General features: G+C 36.4%; 1 long non-coding RNA gene across 2 annotated transcripts in view; it reads right to left on the bottom strand.

Annotated features, from left to right (window-relative positions):
• LOC123791475 (uncharacterized) overlaps positions 1-16,264 on the bottom strand; it is a 379,739-nt gene that overhangs the window by 42,087 nt on the left and 321,388 nt on the right. For both annotated transcript variants that reach the window (XR_015724396.1, XR_015724397.1), the window contains 2 exons: positions 12,654-12,742; positions 9,919-10,023 (listed from right to left, as the gene is read on the bottom strand). This is a non-coding gene — a long non-coding RNA (uncharacterized LOC123791475). The remainder of the gene's footprint in view (positions 1-9,918; positions 10,024-12,653; positions 12,743-16,264) is intronic.

Genomic DNA, 16,264 nt, shown 5'->3' with positions numbered 1-16,264 from the left:
CATAAAAGATTTGTGACTACTGCCCCAAAGCTGTTCTCCGAGGAAATAGCGTCTTCTCCAAAGTACACTTTTAATGTTACCAAAGCATTATTTACAGGTAGAAAAGGGAAATAAATGCTAGATTTAAATAAACGCATTCAAAACTGTAATGAGCAGACGTTTGAAACCTTCAAGGGTAGCACTCCATGAAAATTGTGAGAATTTCTAGCTTCAATTGGTTTTCACTTTAACACTTGAAGTAAGTGTAAAAGCATTCATAAAAAAGATATATAACCTATATGTGAAGAAAAGTTTAATTTTACAATTGTGATAGCTTTATATAATTTTCTGAAAAATCCTTACTCATACCTCTGCTTCTTTCTGACAGATGTTAGCTAGTTTTTATTATTTGTTTCCCTTTAGGGTACAGGTAAAGCAAAAGTGACTTCTATGGGCCATCTTATTGTGAATACAATTTCTATCTTCTTTCTATATCTTGCTCTACTATTGGTATTTAAAATTCTGTTCAATGTAAAGAACAACCTCCTACCTGGTAGGTAGGTAACCAAATGGAACCTTCCCACTGGACGGACGTGGGGGGCAAACAGCCATACATACCACAGTGGAACAGCTTCCCTATCCGACACAGTTGAGGAGATACACGTGTTTCAGCATCGCATCAAATACGAAGTATGGACTACCCACACAGACTAACTGTGCGGAATCTCAAGGGCTGTTGATCAAGGATCACTGCTCCATGTCACCCTAACTTACAACAATTGTCACTAGTGATGTTGTTTCACGGTTGGAATTAAGCAATGGTGGCCATCTGGATATAACACAACTTATTTAGTCAATCTTTTACAGTTCACACTTAGGTTGATTCCATTTTAATTACCTGGATTGTCTGATCATTCATTTTGGATCAATTCCAAGCAGTAGAATCTTTAGTATACATACATTTTCAAGGTTTTTGACCTGTAGGGCATTTAATTTTTTCCTTCAGAGGAATTATATCAATTTATCCTGAAACAGCACTGTATGAGTCACTGCTCCAGTGTCTTTTGAACTTCAGTCCTGGAGCCCAGGTGGAGGAAGAACATGGTTGGGTCATTCCAGTGGTTTCATGAATGTCTAATCTGAGTTTCCGTTCTCAGACAGAAAAGCAATAAAGTTTAAATTGCTAGGTTTTCAAATCCCTCTTTCCCCATTTCTTAATATCTGTTATATTAAGATAAAACACCTCTTTTATAAATTTTAAATGGTATAAATAGAAAATAATAAACTTTACTAAAATATCATCCTAGAGTTTCACTTTCCAATATGAGGTTCTCCATTCAGCATCTACCTGTTCAACTGATTGTCTATCTATCTATGCAAGGGGAAATTCAGGGTTTGGATATTGTCCACCTACACGCATCCTCACATCTGTGTCTGCTCATTTCATTCCTTTTCCAATGAGCCTTTCTCCTCTCGCAGAACTATCCTAAACGTCCTTTCCTTCAATCTAGAGTATAAGCCCCGTCTCTGCCATGCCACCTCCCTGGCTACCTGGCTCTCAGTAATTATTTGCTCAACTTCTCAGCCCTAACATTGCATCATTATAACCGACAGGATGAATATTGGCTAAAACACAGTCAGTAATGCATTTAGGCTGAATAGATTTCAGAAGGAAAGCATTTATCATCTACTATTTAAGAATGACTGTCAGCTGGGTATTTTATCATTTGAACACCTTACTCCTTGTCATCAGAGAAAGATATTAACAGTTTTCATAAGAACAAATAGCTCAGAAAATAATCATCATATTCATAAAATGTATGGGCCTTTCTATTATTTCATCATGACGGTGATCTACATAGGTCCCTATATTTTTAAGACCCTGTTTTTCCTTGAACTCTCACCAGAAATTGTCAAGATATGGCTGACCCATAGGTCATTATTTTTCAAAATAATTGGAATTCCTCAACTGTATAGTGGGTATCTTATTAAATATAAGTGAAATGAAGAATTAAATATCTTCATTTTGAAAAGGCTCTAGTATGAAGTACTTACTATTCACAACATAATTCTTCCTACTTTCTGACTATCATTAAGAAAAACTTTTCACACAGCTACTGAATAGTAATCTTTAATTTTGGGTCATTTGAGCTCTCCCCCACCAGAAAAAAAAAATAGAGATTCGTTCTTTTAACATGCACATATTTAATTTCACTTGTTAAAAGTTAAAAATTGGCCTCTTGTTTCCTCGCACATTAAATCCTTGTCTCATATTGGTGTCTTATGTAACTTCCATGCCCAGGAATTTCCTACTAACCAAAAGCAATATTAGACTAATCCTGTATTTTAAAACAATTTTATCTGTGACTTTTAAGTTTAATAGCTATAAACCTGTCAATATCAAATGCGACACAGATTTTTAATTTTATTGTTTACCTTAGGAGTTTTTCCATGAAGACCATTATAAAAGACAGTAGAAATATAATTATTATCAATAAAGATTACACAAAAACACTTTCAGGTATTGGATGTAATCACTGCTGTTTGGCCTTCTGAAATAAATGTGCAAATGTTTCATTTTAAGTTGTACCCACTGTAAGGAAAAAAATAAAAACAGAATCCGGCAATTTTGTTCACTTATTTGTGCAAACATATTTCATAAGCAATGAGGAAAATTCTCATATGAGTAGTTCATTAAATACTCTACACATAGATTTCTTGAAGACTGAGTTGAAGTCCTTGTAAGATGACTGTTTCCTGTCAAGTACTCTGCATTTCCAAACTTAAAGGAAAACAAATTATTGTCTCTATTTCCTTGTGAAATACACAGCATTCTTTCATGTTCATCCCTTTAAGATTTTTTTCTTCCTTCATTGCTGGCAAAAGAAAAAAGGTATAACCATGAAATTAACTTTCTCCTGTTTTTCCTGTTTTATATCGCTTGCGCTCTCTCCTTTCTCTCTTCATTTCTCTCAAAAGATTTGGAATGTATAGTAACACCTGCTGGGGCGGTCACAGCAGTTGAGCTCTGCCTTAATGGTGCCCTGTGAGCGCTCAGAATGACACAGATCACTGTCTCCAGACTCCTTCCGCTCATCGCATGGTCACACCTGGCACCCGGAGGTTGGCCACAATGAACCATCTTCATGCCCACCATGGCAAGACCTAGAAACTTGGGGCTCTAGGCAGTTGTGTCTCTTCCCTAGCCCAGTGGAACTGAGAATAGAATCTTTGTCCTTCCACTACAGATGGTCAACAGACTGGAGTGTGCCAGTAATCTGAGAAGAGGCCAGACTTATTTTAATTACAAATTACTCCGTCAGTTCACGTTTGTTATCTCTCTGTACCTGTAGTTCATGCACCAGACAACTTAATGCACATTATTTAAATAATCATCAAACCCTTCCCTGTTTCAGCACTTTCCACCTTTCTCTGGAAAGCCTACCCGTTTGTAGGGATTTATAACCGCAAGTGCCCGAAGTCAAGTTTCAGTTCCAGCAAATGTGGGGTAGGTGCGACTTTAAAACAAACTGATCAGACATTAGGACAACAAAGACAGGAGGATTAAGGCAGTCTCTGAAGATGAAAGTGTAAAGAGATCTTGGGGGAAAATCGCTTGAGAGGAGCCTTTTAAAAAAACTCTCATCAGCGGACTCTTACTTCATTTTTTAAAATTTTAGCAACATGTGCAAGGAGTTTTATTTATCAAGTCAGATCTCCCAGTCTTTAAATAAATTGTTTTAAAAAGAAGTGAAAAGCAGGTTCATAACCCTTCAGCAGTTTCCCAGAAGTTATTTAGCATTATTGTCACTAGAAAAACACTTCATAATTTCAGAACATTTTCCAGCAAAAATACATGGAACTGAAGGGAAAGCCCTGTGCCCATGTGGAAGTACTTAGCTGCTTCTCCTAAATTGAACTACGTGCATTCATGGAGAACGCATGATAGATTTCCTTGTTATGTATACACTTTTTTTGTTCAACAGTGCCAAAAAGTGATAACTTGGAGACAGAATTATACTGACAGTCACCTGTCATTCATTGTCCTTTATTCTGACAACCTCAGGCATTCAGGCATGGATTTATGGGTTTTCCCCCCTTTTGCTTTATTTTTAAAGGGTTTGGGGGATGGGGGAGAATATCAGAGGATTCAGTCCTGAATAGACTTTTGTTTTGCTCTTTCTTTTACCTCTTGACTGTGTCAAATGCACTGTGTCTCTCATGCAGTTTCTCTCTTTAGAGAGCCTCGGCTGGGCCAGCTAGTTAGTATTCAGAGACAAGGCAAAGAGGATAAAATTCTTCTCTCTGCTTGCTGAGACCGCAAATAAGCAATTAGACTAAAAGCAACGTATTGGGGAAGGAAGGCCATCGCAGACATCATTGTTGACTGGAACCTGCCAATATAACTTTAAAATCGTAAAAACTTCATAGCAGGGAGGAATAGTCACTTAGAGGCACATAAGTTGGTTAAGACACTAAGTCAGTATTTGCGACAGACATTTCTGCTGCGTAATGTACTCTGTGAACTGTAAGATTTTCCATTTAATCTTGTTTACTTATTGTAATGAGAAACAAATGGGTGAAATTAGCAATGGTGATAGAAAATTCAACCTTTTATTGTATTGCATGTTACGAAAACATTTTCTCAATTGGCATGTTACTCCCATTTTCATTTGAGCTCACTTTAAAGGACCGTAATGGAGGTCTGAAGGTTACAAACTGTTTTATGTCTGACCAAGCAATATCATATATCTCTGCTGAAGAGTTAGATGAGACGTTTAAAACAATATATGCCAGGCTTTTGCTAGGAATCAATGATAGCCCACGAGGTAGTTCTGAAGATTCTTCTTCTTCCCTTTAATACAGAGATTGCATGCTGGGTTCTAGAAATTGATGCATTTCCTGTGCAAATGCTCAAATGCAGCTACTCTGTTCATTACATTGGGATCGCCTAATTCCATTTTGTGATAGACCAATCCCCAGTGAGCCTTCAAGACTGTCCAATGATGGGAGGTAGCAAGTAGACCTTCCTGATTTGATATATTTAATCCATCCCTTTTCCCTTTTCCACCCCCATCCTTCCAAACCACATTTCCCAAAAGTTGAGAAATGCTAGCCTGATGAATTTATTTTTACATTTTCTAAGCCAGGAAAAAGAAAGGAATCTGGATTATTGACATTCTTTACCGGAACTACAGTAGACTAGAGTTAGCAGAAAAAACTGCTAATCATCACAGTTTTCGTGTTGGAAGCAATTTGCCTATAATTAGTAAGTTGATAAATACCAACAAAATGGGTGCTAAAACGAACAACTCTTGTGCTGAGAGACATTTGACTCTACATTACACTTTGCATTTTTATATATGCAGCATTACATTTTGTTACAAAGAGCGACAACTTCGGTGGCAGCTGAAGCACTCTCATCTGTCTTCTGAAGGAAAGCAGACATACATCTTAATATAACAACTTCTTTTATAAAACATATCTTTTTTTGAGGAGTAAGCAATGCAAGGATAAGGAAAGAAGTGGGTATTTTATTTATTTTATATAAAATAGTAGCAAAAGCTGGAAGACTTGTTTTGCTAGATAATGAAATGCCATAGCATGTAGGATTAAATGGTAGCAGGGACTTAGGGTGTATTCTTCATTGGTAATACCAAATTCACACTTGTTTGTAGATATTTCTTTTCTACATTTCATGTGAAATGATCATCGTAGGAAATGTTTCAACTCCATTTAGAATCCAGCTCATGGCCATTCTTGTTCGATTCAAACAAGGAAATGTGCATGGTGTACTAATACGTGACACGAATGTTTAATTCAAATAAACAAGATGTGGTATACTGTATCTTTAAAACCAACTATATTTATATGTCTGGAACGTTTTAATAAAGCACCAGCTTTTGTGAGGGTCTAAATCACAACAGGTATGTTATACGTAATAAATAAAAGAATATGATAGCTTTATCAGTGGTATGCTGAAATTCTGATGCTCATTGTTATTAGAAAACACAGTATCACAATAAATTCAATCTATATGACCTGACAGAAGAGATTATCCGAAAAAAATTGTGAGGGTTATATAAATTTTAAAAAAAATCTTTATGTTAATGTGATTTAGAAAATACTACATCTTTCTAGTGCTTTTTAGAAGTCTGCTCTTTATGTCTGTGACATAATTTTAGGAGCATCGTTATCTACAGCCACTTAATAGGTAACTTGATTAGCACATGTGGTTATCAGAGATCTTGCAGGATGCTTAGACTCACAGACCATGTGATAAATGGATTGATTGCTCATTATCAAGCATCTTCTAATCTAACCTTTACACTATATCCCTGTACTTTAATGCATTTGACTAAGTTCGCTTTTCTTTTCCTTTTAAACAGTATACCTTTTGTATTCCTACACACTGAATGAGACAGTAAGAAATGACCACTGGCAAAACAAATGCATACTTTCCTTCCCCTCTTCAGAACATTCTATAGTGGGTGCTAAAATATTTAAGCATTTCAAAATCATGTAAACTATCCCAAATATGTCAGGGGAAGAAGCAGAGGCTGCAATTCATTATTTCTCTGCAATGAATCAACATGAAAGAGAACATTTTTAAGGCCCAAGTAGCTTTGTTTTCATTTACAGTTCAAATCAATAATTTCATACCATGAGTATTTTGCTTATTTGAGATACAATATATCTTTGATCAGTAACAGATTGATCATTATGAAATAAAAAGGCTGAGATTTTGAGGGAGTGTGCAATGCAGTCATTTGTGGAGGACATGTACCATCTCATTTATTATTATTGATATTATTATTATTTTTATTATCATTATTGTTTTCCTTCATACCCATCCCAGTTGAAGCCTGGGCTTCAATTCTTCGGGCATACATGGTTTTCATGATGATTTATTATAAGATAGGATCAAAATTCACTTTGTGACTGTAAACTGTTCATGGTATGCTCCCTGATTAAAAAAAAAAAAAAGTAAATATTTTCACATCGAAATTCAATCTTATAAGTCCTTTTTCAAAGCCTTTCTTTCTCTTACCTATTTCCAAGATCAAGAACAACATATTTAAAGAGAATCTGAGATTAAAGAATGGAGCTATGCAATTTGGATCTGGTCAATTTTGCTGCCATTTTTATCACTATTATTATTTCATTTATTATAGGTCCTCTTCTCTCTACATATGACTCCATTTAAGACAGAGCAGTATTTTGCACATTGGCATTTAACCGATCTCTGGGGAATATATTTATCCCTTTCTAAAACAAAGTTACATATAGCGAGCCGCAAGTGTCTTTCTTTGTGCTTGGTTTAGTCCCAACCTTTTTTTGCCATTCAAAAACAATGCTGACACATGCATGAAATGCCAAATAGCATTAGTGTAATAAAGGAGTTAAACCAAACCCAAAGCACGGTCATATATTAAATTGTTTTTAAAAATACTGACCTAAGCACCTCTATGAGATGTTATTAGTAAAATTCGAAGAAGAAGAAAAAAGACATTTGGAAGTGAGATGTGCTCTCCTTTGTAGCCTGTATAATTGCTGATTTGCCATCATGTTTGCTTGCGATGCCTTTGTCAGATATTATTTCATGTCTCTTTGTCAAAGGAGAGGTTTTGAAGCCTTTTTTCTGCATCTGGGCAACTGCTGTTCAGGGCTCAGACCAAGCCTCCCAGGGCTACAGCGACGTGTCCAAAAAGCTTTTGGTAAAAAATCTTTTAAGCAGCCCCTCATTTCCACTCACCAGGTCAACGCATATGTTTTACCAAAAGAAAAATTCTAACATTTCAACATCGGCTTCAAACATGGTAAGTGGAACTTAATGATGATTTTTCATTAAGACCTAGTATGGAATAACTTTTGCTCACCCCCAGACCGAGGAAAATCGAATGCAACTGTTATGTCATCTTCCCTGGTAAGTGGTGATTTCGAGAATGTGATGATTTATCAGGCTTTTCTAAAAATAGTTGGCATTTCTAAGTAGATACTTCCCAACACATAGTAAGTCCATACGGAGTCAGAGGGAGTAAAAAGAAGTTTATTTTTGCACCCGTTTACTTCTTCCTGGGAAGTTAAGCAAAAAGGCTATGGTAAAGCGTTTCATATCAGCAAGCAAACACGGAAAAAGAAATCACTGTGGAACATACAATAATAGGACTATTTTCTGCTCAAATCGAACTAGGAAGAGAACTATTCAATTAGGTCTCACGGTTACTTTTAATGAGGGTTGTTGTGGAATAAAGTGGAAGCATCTGTTACCCACGAACCACTACAGTGGCTACGCAAGAAAAAACAGTGCTCTCGTCTATTGATTGGGACTGGTCTTCACGGAACATTCTTATTAGTATGCTTAGAACAACCATGCAAATCTCTAAACCAAATTAATTATTCTTGGCATTCCCCAGAGATAATCCCACAGTCATTTTTTACCAAAGTCAGGGAGCAGGCGAACCCTTTTTCTGTACATATTTTACTATGGTTAGCGATGCCTAATTGTCCTACTGTATGTTGCCCTATTTTACCAGCTACAGTCTGAATTCATTCCCATTCTCTCCTTAAAAGTTTGAAACCCCCTAGTGACAGGAATATTAATGTGCCAACACTGTCATATCTATTTCAGCTCATACATATGCAATGTCTTTGTTTTCAAAGATTTATGTCAGACTTTGCTGAAGTGAGGTATTCTACCATTTTAGATAATAGCATGCCAAAGTGATGTTATCAGCCACATTCAGCACTCACTCAAGCAAACGGGAAGAGCATCCATTCCTTCATGGCTTAAACTCATAGAAACTGTTATTTATCCTTATTTGATGAGAAAATCTTTCAGGGGGAAATGGTGTATTTTTAGAAGAAGATTATGGCCATCCTGTGGATTATCTTTTAATTAAGAATGGATGATTTGTGCCCACTCTGCTGTAGCAAACGTCTTGCTGCTAATGAAGTTTAAAAAGACTTACTTTATTTAATTACAGCTAATCACCAGGGTAAAATGTGGAATTTTCTTTGATCCTACATGTATTGTGGTAATCCCCTTGGCAGATAGCATCTCCTCAAAATATTTTGAGTTTTTTTGGCGGTCACATCTTAGCAGAAGGTGGAACCACCTTACACCGAAGAATTTCTTTCATTCCCTCTGTAGTTGCCTACCCTGGCATGAAAATGAGACAAAGTTTTCTTACAAGTTGAGATGGTCCTTTAGACAGACAGTGTTGAAGGCTTCAAGCATTTCAATCTTTTTCTTTGTCTAATATCCAGAATCGGGCTCTTTTCTCTTGTTCAATGATTTAATTCAAACAACGTTATTGGGCAATATTAATGCATGTGCCCAGCACTGTGCTGAGCAATGCAACTAGAAACATAAAGAGAACACAGACCCACAATAAACCAACCTTTACAGATGAATTGTGTTCACTTTCTACCGCATTCATTCCACGTGGATATAAATATGTAAATGTGCTTTAAACCCAGGGGTTGTTTTGTCTTTGGTTTAAAACCAGGAATTACTTCGCCTTTGCTTTGGTTTGTTTTTAATCATCAGAACGGAATTTGCTTCCTCGAGACTTCTAAGATCAAGCAGGGCTATACTCTTTATTTCGTTCCTCTACCTCTTCCCTTTGGAATCAAGTACAATATGTGACTCCCTTTTTATTCCTTCCTGAATCTCAAAGCAAATTATTTTTAAGAATACATATTAAGTTGATTCTAATTCTAGGTGATATCTGTCTCCGTTTTTTCTCATCTTTATAAACATCAGACTTATTCACGTCCACTAAAAGGAAAAGGAAAACCTTGAATATGTTTCCTATATTTACTCTTTTGATTATCAATTATTTTTTTTTGAAGGGCGAACCCATCCCCAAAACTAATCAGCATGGTTTATGTTTTTAATCTCAAAGATGTCATCCTGTTTTTTCCCAAAATTACCTTTTTCTCCTTTTTCTATGTTTTTATTCTGTAATCTTCTGTCCTTTTGACGCAGACAATGTAGGCTTGTTTGGCATAAAGGCCCCAAAGGGCAAGGTTGGCTCCCTGAGGAAGAGAAGAAAAACTGTCAGTGGGTGGCAGGAGAGAGTACCCGCCTGACCTACTCCACCCCAACCGCCCACACTCACTTAGAGATGGGGGTCAAAACAGCATCTGAACAGAGTAGATGGACTGGCTTTTTTGGAAAACAAAACTTTCCTGGAAAATGACTATGTCTAAACTAATCAAAATGAAAGAAATATAAGTCTTGGTACAACTTTTTCATGACTTTACAATTGGCTGGTTTCAAGAACATAAAAACGAAAACCCAGCATTCCTCCCCAAACAGAATTCTCACCAAGGCAAATAATCCCTTTTGAAACAACATAAATAATCTATTAACTTGTCACTCTATCATTTTTAACTTACAAAGAAGAAAAAGTCATCTGGGCAGAACTATTTGCTCACATCTCCAAATATTTTCTACTCTGTTTAACAAATTTGAGTTTCTATGAATTCTTCTGGTTTGCCAGGACGTGAGCAGATTTCAAGTAGGTTTGTTGTGAAATCAGTGCAAGGTCTCTATTTCACACCTAGGGTTCCATTATCACACAACAATGAGAACTCTTTTCCCACCATCTGCATCTGAGCGCTCACACAAACCCCTCCCTTGCATCCTTCACACTGCCCCGCACCCAGGTGGGAATTGCTCTGCCACTTTACCCAGAATTCCCCGCATCCTAGTAGTAGACATTTAGACTTACAAAGTCATTAAGATTAAGGAAGTTCTTCAAAAGTGCAATTCATGTCTTAAAAAAAATTAAACACTATAAAGTCAGAGAAGCAAAACAATTTGTGGTTAGTTCCTGTAATATATTAAACATCTGCAGTTTTGTCTCTATTGGGATGTGGGGTTGTGCTGAAGTCACATCCTGATAACATCTGCACATCACTGATAGCTTTTGCTTTATTCTTTCTGGTCCGCTGATGAGAGATTCTTTAACATCCCTTCAGTCATCAAGACCCCAGTTGAATTTCTTTGCTTGTGACAGCCTTAAAGGTGGTCTCATTTACATTTGCGAAAATGTCACAATATAGAAAGATATTTTCAGTTTGATGTTTCATCCCTTCCTTTTTTTATCCGGATGCTAGTTTTAGCTTTTCAAATGAATGTCGATCTCAAAATAGATTTTCCATGAAATATATTTTGTCTGATTTTTGAAACACCATGTCTACAGCAGAAGATTTTTTTTTCCCAAAAAAGTTTTCCACGAGGAATGGCACCTCTTCTTCTGCTTGCACGGTGGGAACAGCTGTTTGCCACGGAGGGGCTAGCTGGTTTGACACCCAGTGCCGCAGCCTGTCCCAGCTACTATAAAAGGTCAGGTATTGACAGGATCTGAGTTTCTTCTCCTTCCCTAATGACCCCAATTACCTCGGAGCTGAGTAAATAGTCAATAAACAATGGCATTAACATATGTAGAAAAAGCATTTATTTTACATTTCCAAGATGACTGGCAATGCCCTCTGTGGCTCCAGGAGGTCTGTGAGCTTCTAGCAGTTTTAGAGGAAGATGGGACCACGAAAAGTAACCTAGAGGATTTACCTAAATAATCCTAAACTATCTGGAAGGATTATTTACAATGCTGAATGCATCTTTTCTGAAGCGGCCAGCCATCAGTTAATGGCAATATATATAATAACTTTACAGAGCCCTATTACTTATAAATTTTAAAAGGATTACTTGGTTTTGAGTATTAATTTTCTTGATCGATTTAGTGGAGATTTTTCTTTACTGACCTGGAATTCATAGAGTTGAAGAAATTGTTTTGTTGACATTCTTTTTAAGAGTTGAAATCTTATTCATAAAACATGCCCTCTTTTAATTTCAAAATATTTGGAAAAAAATTTTTTTTATATCACTGATTTCTAATGTAATTCTATTGTGGTTAGAGAATATACTATGTACAATTTTCCTTTTAAAAAAATGTGTTGATATTTATATTTTTGGTCTATGCTATTGTCTACCTTGGTCAACTTCCCATATGTACATGAAAAGAATGTGTATTCTGCAGTGTTGGGTAAAATGTTCTATAGAATACTGTCTTGGGGGCGCCTGGGTGGCTCAGTCGTTAAGCGTCTGCCTTCGGCTCAGGACATGATCCCAGAGTCCTGGGATCGAGCCCCGCATGGGGCTCCTCTGCTGAGAGCCTGCTTCTTCCTCTCCCACTCCCCCTGCTTGTGTTCCCTCTCATTGGCTGTCTCTCTCTCTTTGTCAAATAAATAAATAAAATCTTTAAAAAAACAAAAAAGAATACTGTCTTGGCCAAGACTGTTGACAGTGCCATCCAAATGTTCTCTATCCTTACTGATATTTTTTTGTCTATATGTTCTATCAATTATTGAAAGTGGAGTATTAAAAATGCCCAACTATGATTGTGGATTTAAGTACACCTTCTTCCTCGCTTCACAGATTTTGAGACTCTTATTAGAAAAATACATATTTAAGATGTCTTCCTGATAAAGTGACCCTTTTATCATTATGAAATGCCCTCTTTATTTCTGGCACTACTCCTTGTCTTGAAGTCACTTAGTCTGATATTAATATAACCACACAGCTAGGAAACTCAGATTTTATTTTTAAGTGTCTGGCTACATTTGTGGGTCAAATATTTAGAAAGAGTGCATCAGCTTACCTGTCACCTTGCATTCCCATAAATATCAACCACAGGGGTGAATTTATCCTTTCACAATGGTAACATATAGCCTTCTGAGACAGGAGCAACTAGGGAAGGAGAAATTAAACTAAATGAAAAATGAGCGAGAATATGATACAAAACAAATGAGAATGTAGTCTTTATTACTTAGAAAACTTCAATCTGTAATTTTTATAATGATTTTAATATTTCCTAAAATTTTGAACTCAGTTATGAGCTGTTGTGGGTTGAATAGCATCCCCCCAAAATTCATAACCATTCAGAACCTCAGAATGTGACCTTATTTGGAAACAGAACATATATATATATTTATGATTTTTCCCTACCCCCTTAGTTAACATTCTTCTTGCCTTTAAACTCACACAGAGAAATATTTTAATGGATTAAAAAAAAATAGTACGTGCAATATGTTCATACTCTTACAGTAATTCCACCTCAAGTTTGGCCAAAGAAGTATATTAAATATCAACTGACCATGATATATTTAAGAAAGAAATCATAAAATTACAATATTGACAACAATATTAATAAAATGCAAGTCACTTCTAGAGATCTCCTAATACTGTAGGGAAAATCTCTTCAAAGTAGATTATCAAGGTAATCTCTCTAGAATATGTAGAACACAAGTTCCCAAGTCTCAAGACGGACCACCTGGGCCCAGTTCTCCAGTTTCTAGAAAATTCTGGTTCTTCAGGTGTAAGTGAGGGACATAGCAGACTTCCACATACAACTTTGTCTTGTCGATGTTTAGTTGCACCCAGTGGGAAACAGAAAGGCCAGAGTTGCCCTGGTGCCACTGCTGCAGTGTGGATTCTTGCCATTCAGCATGGTATGACCCCCTGAGTGATGAGAAAGCTGGCAGAACCTGCCGTCCAGTTTCCTTGCAAGTCCATGTTCTGTCACAGTACTTATCAAATAAAACTCACACTTCAGTTACGAGTATGTGTCTGTGTTAGGTATGTAGTCCACATGTATTTCACCTCGTAAGCACTTGGAATAGCTTTCAGATTTTGCTCTCATGTGAGTAATTGAGAGCCTCTGATGCCAGAACTTGCCAACAACTATCACCATTCCTGGACTTGATTTTGAGGTATTTGGCTAATTTTTTCAAGGGCTCTTCCATTCTCAGAATCGACAGCCTATATTTGTGATTCTGTCGAGGCAGTCTAAATGCAATCTTCTAAAGTTTAATTGGGGGTCGATGGTTCTAAACAAGCCTACAGATATTCTGGAAGATAAGTACCTGTGTTATTCCTGATTCTTTTATGAGAACAGTTACATCATATGCTCTATCTTTTACGGTCACCTATGGTGAACTGTTCCAATCTAAATATTAATTTTTCCCCTTTAGGTTGCTGGTTTCTAACAAAAATATTCACAGATTTTGATTGCAAATTCTCCATTTCTATTGACAATGTCCTATTTGACATTTTCTCTTTACCAGGTTCCTTGACTCCATCCATAGTCTCCTGTTCTCTTCTTGCTTTTCTGATTACTCTTGATTCTTTCTCTGCATTTCCCTTTTTTTCCCTTTCCCCTAAGATTAGGTTTCCTCTCATAGATAGCTCTCTCTAGGCTATTTACTCCCTTTTTTTGTTTTGACAATGACTTTGGGGACACCTCAGTGCAGATGACTCCCAAATCTATACAGTGGTCAAAAATTCAACTATTATTCAGCATAAATCTTTTCTACTTGCGCTTTATATTTCTCCAAAGTACATATTTCAACAAGCCTCAAAGCCTCCTACATCTCTGAATCACTACTCATTCCCTTCCACTCAGCTTCCTCATTCTATAACATAACCTCCAAATAATTTTGAAAGCATTCCTTTCTCCCCATTTTTACTGCTAAGGTCATATTGCCAGCAGTGTGCAACATGTCATTCACCCCCACCAAAAAATATGTATGTATATATATGCACACAAAAACATACATTTATTATAAATGTTATCAATAGAAAGAATGTGTAGCACACAATTTAAAAATTATAATAAGATATATACCATTCTTTGTTGTAAATTTCACAGATCGAGTTCATTGTCACTCAATGCATTTGTTGATTTTCACCACACTCTCATGCCCACAGTTGCAGGTATTATTCCAGATAATAACATTTTTATTAGAAAAATAGCTTATGAATTTTTGTGCTAGTCCCAATGGAATGACTATAGACAGGACATACTTTTAAGTTTAATCTGCATTATTACAATTTTCTTCATTACTTTCTTAAATCGAAACAATAAATGTACAAAAAAATCGGGTCAGGCATAGAGCACTGGGTGTTATATGCAAACAATGAATCATGAAACACTACATCAAAAACTAATGATGGACAGTAAGGTGACTAACATAACATAATAAAAAAAAAAGTCATGATTGTAGCATTTGCCGATTACTGTAGTGTAAATACTCTGTCATGACTAATTTCAAGCGATCATCACAATGTCACTAAAATTAAGTTGGGACAAGTTGTGCAAGAGTGCAGTCATTTTAGCTTATGTGCACAACACAGATATGCATAACCTCAAATGCATAGATAAAGGATGAAGTGAGTCGTTTTGAGTATTTATTACCTTTATTTCTAATAGAAATTATTTAATTGTAAGTTTACTTTTGAAAATGACCGTATATAAAACTGACTCACAAAATTCCTGCAAACTTAGCCATCGGCTCTCACTAACAGGTACAGACTGGCCCCAGAGCAGCATTGTTTATCGTTCATCCAGCCTGTGCGATGATTTCCTAACTAGTCCTTCTCTTTTCCTTTTACGAAGCCATCTTGCATATAGTTTTCAGATAACACGTAGATGCATGACTCCTATGCAAACATCCTGAATATTTCCCATCCTTAAGAGAATAAAGCCTGAACTTTTTCGGAAATCTTCATCTGGACCTTCCAAATATCCCTCACCACTCAAATTCATGTTATAATTCACTCTATCCACACTTAAATTCTCATGGTTTCCAAGATACTTTCTATATTCTTCAGCAGTACTTTTCGCCCGAGATTGTTTTCTCTCTCCACCTTTGCATGTTCAAATCCTATACATACCACAAGATCAACTAAAAATTCAGATTCTGTGTGAATTTTCCCCTCTTTCTCTCAATCTGGAGATAACTTATCCCATTGCTTTTCTCTTTTTTCTCATTTTTCTACCTTGTCTTCACTTTTACTGTATTTTCTTTTGATATGTAAAGGAGTATTTTCATTACTCGGGATATTGAAGGAAATATAGACTCTCTGTTCTAATGAAACTCAGTTTACAGAGGAAGATAGCAAGTCCACAATTACAATAGAGTATGTTAACTGCTATGGTAAAGGAATGCACCTTAGGCAAAGAGCCAAGCAGAGAAAAAGGGGAAAACAGCGTAAGAGGCTCAGCCAATTTCGTCTGTCTCCTGTCCTGAAGGAAAACAGTATATCTGATGCACAGATAAGGCAGGAGTGAAGGCTACACGGAGGTAGGAGGCAAGAAATGAGGTGTGAAAGCGAGGCAGAAACCTTTTATGACAACAAGCTCAAACTTCAGTCTGTAGGAAGTTGAAAACTTTCAAATGAATTTAAGTAACTATCACTTTGACAGCAGTA

Source organism: Ursus americanus, chromosome 5 (assembly GCF_024610735.1).
Source record: "Ursus americanus isolate L20-20 chromosome 5, mUrsAme1.1.p, whole genome shotgun sequence".
Lineage (NCBI taxonomy): Eukaryota > Metazoa > Chordata > Mammalia > Carnivora > Ursidae > Ursus > Ursus americanus.
This window is presented reverse-complemented; position numbering and strand designations above follow the sequence as displayed.